This window comes from Sapajus apella, unplaced genomic scaffold (assembly GCF_009761245.1).
Source record: "Sapajus apella isolate SASKATOON/1434 unplaced genomic scaffold, GSC_monkey_1.0 scaffold9, whole genome shotgun sequence".
Taxonomy (NCBI): domain Eukaryota; kingdom Metazoa; phylum Chordata; class Mammalia; order Primates; family Cebidae; genus Sapajus; species Sapajus apella.
In genome coordinates, this window is record NW_022436949.1 from 31,393,265 (window position 1) to 31,400,118 (window position 6,854).

Sequence of the window (6,854 nt, forward strand, 5' to 3'; positions counted from 1 at the left end):
TGACCACTTTTTGCTGGGGTTGTTTTTTCTTGTAAATTTGTTTTAGCTCTTTGTAGATTCTGAATATTAGCCCTTTGCCAGATGGGTGGGTTGCAAAAATTTTTTTCCCATTCTGTTGGTTGCCTGTTCACTCTAATGCTTGTTTCTTTTGCTGTGCAGAAGCTGTTACGTTTAATTAGATCCCATTTGTCTATTTTGGCTTTGTTGCCAATGCTTTTGGTGTTTTAGTTGTGAAGTTCTTGCCTATGCCTATGTCCTGAATGGTTTTGCCCAGGTTTTCTTGTAGAAATTTTATGGTGTTAGGTCTTATGTTTAAATCTTTAATCCATCTGGAGTTAATTATATATATATTTATGTTCTGCATGTGCAGAACATGCAGGATTGTTCCATAGGTACAAACATGGCAATGTGGTTTGCTGCCTTGATCCCCCTCATCACCTATATCTGGCATTTCTCCCCATGTTATCCATCCACAACCTCTCCACCGCCTGCTGTCCCTCCCCTAGTCCTCCCCAACAGACCCCAGGGTGTGATGCTCCCCTCCCTGGGTCCATGTGTTCTCATTGTTCAACACCCGCCTATGAATGAGAACATGTGGTGTTTGATTTTGTTTTCTTGTGTCACTTTGCTGAGAATGATAGTTTCCAGATTCATCCATGTCCCTACAAAGGACACAAACTCATCATTTTTTATGGCTGCATAGTATCCCATGGTGTATATGTGTAAAAATATGTAATGCTTCATTAATTTGCATGTTATCCTTGTGCTGGGGCCATGCTAATCATCTCTGTATCATTCCAATTTTAGTATATGTGCTGCCGAAGCGAGCACTGGAGTTAATTTTTGTATAAGGTGTAAGGAAGCTGTCCAGTTTTAAATTTCTACACATGGCTAGTGAGTTTTCCCAACATCATTTATTAAATAGGAAATCCTTTCTCCATTGATTGTTTTTGTTAGGTTTGTCAAAGATCAGATGGTTGTAGATGGCCTTACTTCCAAGGCCTCTGTTCTATTCCATTGGTTTATATCTCTGTTTTGGTACCAGTATCATGCATTTTGATTACTGTGGCCTTGAAGTATAGTTTGAAGTCATATTGCGTGATGCCTCCAGCTTTGTTTTTTTTTGCTTAGGATTGTCTTTGCTGTGTGGGCTCTTTTTTGGTTCCATATGAAGTTTAAGGTGGGTTTTTCCAGTTTGTGAGAAGGTCAATGGTAGCTTGATGGGGATAGTGTTGAATCTATTAATTAGTTTGGCAGTATGGCAATTTTCATGATATAGATTCTTCCTAACCATGATCATGGAATGTTTTTCCATCTGTTTGTGTCCTCTCTTATTTCCTTGAGCAGTGGTTTGTAGTTCCCCTTGAAGAGGTCCTTCATATCCCTTTTTAGTTGTATTCCTAGATATTTTATCCTCTTTGTAGCAATTGTGAATGGGAGTTTTCTCATGATTTGGCTCTCTTGTTTGTCTGATATTGGTGTATTGGAATGCTTGTGATTTTTGGACACTGATTTTGTATCCTGAGACTTTGCTGAAGTTGCTTATCAGCTTAAAGAGGCTTTAGGCTGAGAAGATAGGGTCTTCTAAATATACAATCATATTGTCTGCAAATAGAGACAGTTTGACTTTTTCTTTTCCTGATTGAATATGCTTTATTTTTTTTTTCTTGCCTGATTGCTCTGGCCAGAACTTCCAATACTATGTTGAATAGGAGTGGTGATAGAGGACACCCTTGTCTAGTGCCAGATTTCAAAGGGAATGCTTCCAGTTTTTGCCCATTCAGCATGATATTGGCTGTGGGTTTGTCATAATAGCTTTTATTATTTTGAGCTATGCTCCATTGATACCTAGTTTATTGATAGTTTTTAGCATAAAGGGCTGTTGAATTTTGTCGAAGGTCTTCTCTGCATCTATTGAAATAATCATGCAGCTTTTGCTTTTGTTTCTGTTTATGTGACGTATTACGTTTATGGATTTGCATATGTTGAACCAGCCATGCATCCCCAGGATGAAGCCTACTTGATCGTGATGGATAAACTTTTTGATGTGCTGTTGGATTCGTTTTGCCAGTCTTTTATTGAAGATTTTCACATCAATGTTCATCAGGGATATTGGCCTGAATTTTTCTTTTTTGTTGTTGTTTCTTTGCCAGGTTTTGTTATCAGGATGATATTGGTCTCATAAAATGAGTAATGTAGGATTCCCTCTTTTTGTATTGTTTGGAATAGTTTTGAAAGAAATGGTACCAGCTCTTCTTTGTACGTCTCGTAGAATTCACCTGTGAACACAGCTGGTCCTGGAGTTTTTTTTTTAGTTGGTAGGATATTAATTGCTGCCTCAACTTCAGACCTTGTTACTGGTCTATTCAGGGATTCAACTTCTTCCTGGTTTAGTCTTGGGAGGTTGTAAGTGTCCAGGAATTTTTCCATTTCTTCTAGATTTACTTGTTTATGTGCACAGAGGTGTTTGTAGTAATCTCTGATGGTAGTATGTATTTCTGTGGAATTGGTGGTGATATCCCCTTTATTATTTTTTATTGCATCTATTTGAAACTTTTCTCTGTTCTTTTTTATTAGTCTGACTAGTGGTCTCTCTATTTTGTTGATCTTTTCAAAACACCAGCTCCTGGATTCATTGATTTTTTTTTTGAAGGGTTTTTTTTATGTGTGTATGTACCTCTAGCTCCTTCAGTTCTGCTCTGATCTTAGTTATTTCTTGTCTTCTGCTAGCTTTTGAATTTGTTTGATCTTGCTCCTCTAGTTCTTTTAATTGTTATGATAGGGTGTTAATTTTACATCTTTCCTCACTTCTCATGTGGGCATTTAGTGCTATAAATTTCCCTCCAGACACTGCTTTAAATATATCCCAGAGATTCTGGTACATTATGTCTTTGCTCTCATTGGTTTTGAAAAGCATCTCTATTTCTGCCTTCATTTCATTATTTATCCAGGAGTCATTCAGGAGCAGGTTCAGTTTCCATGTAGTTGTGCGGTTTTGAGTGAGTTTCTTAATCCTGAGTTCTAATTTGATAGCACTGTGGTGTGAGAGACTGGTTGTTATGATTTCCATTCTTTTGCATTTGTTGAGGAGTGATTTACCTCCAATTATGTGGTTGATTTTAGAGTAAGTGTAGGTCATTAAGAACTTGCTTTATGTATCTGGGTGCTCCTGTATGGGTGCATATATATTTAGAATAATTAGCTTTTATTGTTGCACTGATCCCTTTACCAATATGTAATGACCTTCTTTGTCTCTTTTGATCTTTGTTGTTTTAAAGTCTGTTTCATCAGAGACTAGGATTGCAACCTCAGCTTTTTTTTTGCTCTCCATTTGCTTGGTAAATCTTTCTCCATCCCTTTATTTTGAGCCTATGTGTGTCTCTGCATTTGAGATTGGTCTCCTGAATATAGCACACAAATGGGTCTTGATTCTTTACCCAATTTCTCAGTCTGTGTCTTTTGATTGGGGCATTTAGTCCAATTACATTTAAGGTTAATATTGTTATGTATGTGAATTTGATCCTACCATTTTAATATTAGCTGGTTGTTTTGCACATTAGTTGATGTAGTTTCAACTACATGATGGTCTTTACCATTTGGTATGTTTTTGCAGTGGCTGGTACTGGTTGTTCCTTTCCATGTTTAGTGCTTCCTTCAGGAGCTCTTGTAAGGCTAGACTGGTGGTGATGAAATCTCTCAGCAATTGCTTGTCCAAAAAGGATTTTGTTTCTCCTACTCTTATGAAGCTTAGTTTGGCTGGATATGAAATTCTGGGTTGAAAGTTCTTTTGTTTAAGGATATTGAATATTGCCCCCTACCCCACTCTCTTCTGGCTTGCAAGGTTTCTGTGGAGAGATCTGCTGTGAGTCTGATGGGCTTCCCTTTGTGGGTAACCCAATCTTTGTCTCTGGCTGCTCTTAGCATCTTTTCCTTCATTGAACCCTGGTTGAATCTGTGCCTTGGGGTTGGTCTTCTTGAGGAATATCTTTGTGGTGTTCTCTGTATTTCCTGTATTTGAATGTTGGCCTGCCTTGCTAGGTTGGGAAAGTTCTCCTGGATAATATCCAAAAGGGTGTTTTCCAACTTGGTTTCATTCTCCCTGTCACATTCAGGTATATACCAATCAAAGGTAGATTGGGTCTTTTCACATAATCACATATTTCTTGGAGGCTCTGTTTATTTCTTTTCACTTTTTTCTCTATTTTTGCCTTCTTGTTTTATTTCATTTGAGTTGATCTTCAATCTCTGATATCTTTTCTTCTGCTTGATCAGTTCAGGTGAAATTTGTGTATGCTTCGTGAAGTTCTCATGCTGTGTTTTCAGCTCCATCAAGTTGTTTATGTTCTTCTCTAACCTAGTTACTTTAGTTACCATTTCATCTAACCTTTTTTCCCTTCTTAGTTTCTTTGCATTCAGTTAGAACATGCTTTTTTAGCTCAGAGATGTCTGTTATTACCCACCTTCTGAAGTCTTCTTCGGTCAATTCGTCAAACTCATTTTCCATCCAGTTTTGTTCCCTTGCTGCTGAGGCGTTGTGATCCCCTGGAGGAGAAGAGGCCTTCTGGTTTTTGGTGATTTCAGGCTTTTTGCACTGGTTTATTCCCATCTTTGTGGATTTATCCACATTTGGTGTTTGAAGTTGGTGACTTTCAGATGGGGTCTCTCGGTGGACATCTTTTCTGTTGATGCTGAAGCTATTTATTTCTGTTTTTTAGTTTTCCTTCTAACAGTCAGGTCCCTCTGCTGCAGGACTGCTGGAGGTCCACTCCAGACCCTAATTGCCTGGGAATCACCTGTGGGGGCTGCAGAACAGCAAGGATTGCTGCCTGTTCCTTCCTCTGGTAGTTTTGTCCCAGAAGGGTACCTGCCAGATGTCAGTCAGAGCTCTCCTGTATGATGTTTCTCTTGGGATATATGGGGATCAGGGAGCCACTTGATGAGGCAGTCTGTCTCTTTTCAGAGCTCAAGTGCTGTGCTGGGAGCTCCATTGCTCCCTTCAGAGCTGCTGGGCAAGGACATTTAAGTTTGCTGAAGTGGGACTCACAATCACCCCTTTTCCCAGGTGCTCTGACCTGGGAAGGTGGAGTTTTATTTTTAAGTCCCTGATGGGCTACTGCTTTTTTTCAGAGATGCCCTGCCCAGCAAGGAGGGATTCTAGTCACAGTCTGCCTGCAGAGCACTTGCTGAGCTGCCGTAGGCTCTGCCTGGCTGCTATGTAAACTTCCTTGGGATTTTGTTTATACTGGGAAGGCTAGAACTGCCTCGGTAATGGCAGATGCCCCTCCCCTCTCCAAGCTCGACAGGCCCTGGCTAGAGTTCAAACTGCTGTGCTGGCTGCAAAAGTCATAAGCCAGAGGGTTTCCATTTGCTGGTCTTTGTGGGGGTGGGACTCGTTGAACCAGATCACTTGGCTCCCTGCCTTTAGCCCCCTATTTTTTCAGAGGAATGGGTGGACCTGTCTCATAGGCATTCCAGGCACGAGCTAAAACGGTCACCCAGTTTTGTGCTGGAAACCCATGGTGCTGGCTAAAATGCCCACCCAGTTTTGGGCTGGAAACCCGCAACACTGGTGTTGGCACGGGTGGGAATCTCCTGGTCTCTGGCTATAAAGACTGTGGGAAAAGCATGGTATCTGAGCCAGAGTGCTGGAGTGCCTGGAAAAGTACCCAGTGGCCTCCCTTGGGTAGGAGGAGGAGTTCTCCATTCTCTTGCACTTCCCAGGTGAGGCAACACCCGACCCTGCCTTGGTTTGCCCCCCTTGGGCTACTCCCACTGTCTAACCAGTCCCTTTGAGATGAACCTGGTACCTTGGTTGGAAATGCAGAGATCACTTGCCTTCTGTGTTGCTTTTACTAGGAACTGTCCTCCAGAGCTGTTCCTATTTGGCCATCTTGGCAGAAGTCCCAACTCTCTTTAATTTTAATCTAGTGACTTCTGCCACATTTATCCAGTTATAAAAAGTTATCTATAAAACAAAATTTTAAATATTCTGTATGAACTGTAGCCATAAGCTGCATAACAACATTCTGGTCAATGATGGTCTGCATACTTGATGGTTCCATAAGATTATAAGACTATATTTTGACTGTACCTTTTCAATAATATGTTTGTACATGTCTAGATGCACAACTACTTGCCACTGTGTTAGAACTGCCTATAGTATTCAATAGAATAATATGTTATATAGCTTCATAGTCCAGGGGCAATAGGCTGTTCCATACAGTCTAGGTGTGTAGTGGGGTCTACCATGTTGGTTTGTGTAAGTACACTATGATGATCACACAATGACCAAATCACCTAATGATCCATTTCCTAGAATGCATCCCCATCCTTAAGCAATACATGACTGTATTTAAATAGTAAATAAAATAGAATTAAATAATTAACAAGCCAAATACCCTTTCATTAAGATAAAACCACAGGGGCTTTTCTATTTCAGTGCAAAATTAGCTTGTTCACAAAATAAGATTAAATCAGGTGTCAATTTCTTAATGCTTACACACAACTTAATGTTCTAAAATCTCTAGAAAATTTACGGTGAATTTCATATGCCAATTTATTTTCTCCCATGTAATTTAGCAAGGCTAAATAGTGTTATTTAATTTGCCTTTATCAAAACTTCTATTCACTTGAAATAATAGAAATATTACTCAGAATCAATAGGGAATTTTAATGTAATCCACAAAAATGGCTTATTCTTTATCTACTTTACTAATACAGGCAGTTCAAGATTTATAACTGTTACTGAAAATGCCAAGGTAAAAGCATGCTTCTCTGGGTCTCTGTTCTATGCAACTGTGCATTTCTCTTTTCTCTTCTCTCTTTCTCTCTTACACACACACACACACACACAC

The 6,854-nt window shown here is 39.7% G+C and overlaps 1 non-coding gene across 1 annotated transcript; it reads right to left on the reverse strand.

Annotated features, from left to right (window-relative positions):
* Window positions 1–724: 724 nt before the first annotated feature.
* LOC116551414 lies at window positions 725–831 on the reverse strand. Its single transcript, XR_004268913.1, has one exon. It is a non-coding gene; the product is annotated as a U6 spliceosomal RNA (small nuclear RNA).
* Between the last annotated feature and the right edge of the window lie 6,023 nt (window positions 832–6,854).